Here is a 525-nt window from a genome sequence, read left to right as displayed (position 1 = left end):
CGTTACACGCCGAAGCGTTACACGCCGAAGCGTTACACGCCGAAGCGTTACACGCCGAAGCGTTACACGCCGAAGCGTTACACGCCGAAGCGTTAAATGTCGGTGCTTTAAACGCCGCCGTTGCTGTAACATGGTTAATTGTTGGCTCTGAGCGTTACGTGAGAGTTTGGAGTAAAAGCTCAACGCTATACATATTAGTCATCTGCTTTCACGTTAGCGTTAGCGTTAACGTTTTTTTCCGTGTAGGACGCTAGCCTGTCGGCGAGCATCGATTGCACTCTTTGTTTGCCTTATTTCATTTGTTCCTCGCGGAGCTCGTCATAGCCCAGGACACGAAGGTTTTATTGCTAAATAAAATTGTAGAAAGCTAAATTTTGGTACACTGATAGATTTGCGTGTCCGGATTTACCTTGATTTTAGTCCCCGGTGCAACCCGAGATATTGAACAAAAGGGGCCTAAATGCAGGGTTTTGGTGTATTAGCGATAGCTTCGAAACTATTCGTGCGATAAAGACGAGACAAGTG

This window comes from Frankliniella occidentalis, unplaced genomic scaffold, assembly GCF_000697945.3.
Source record: "Frankliniella occidentalis isolate FOCC.00 unplaced genomic scaffold, Focc_3.1 Scaffold135, whole genome shotgun sequence".
Taxonomy (NCBI): Eukaryota; Metazoa; Arthropoda; class Insecta; order Thysanoptera; family Thripidae; genus Frankliniella; species Frankliniella occidentalis.
The sequence above is the reverse complement of the archived record's forward strand: the minus strand, read 5'-3'. Positions refer to the sequence as shown.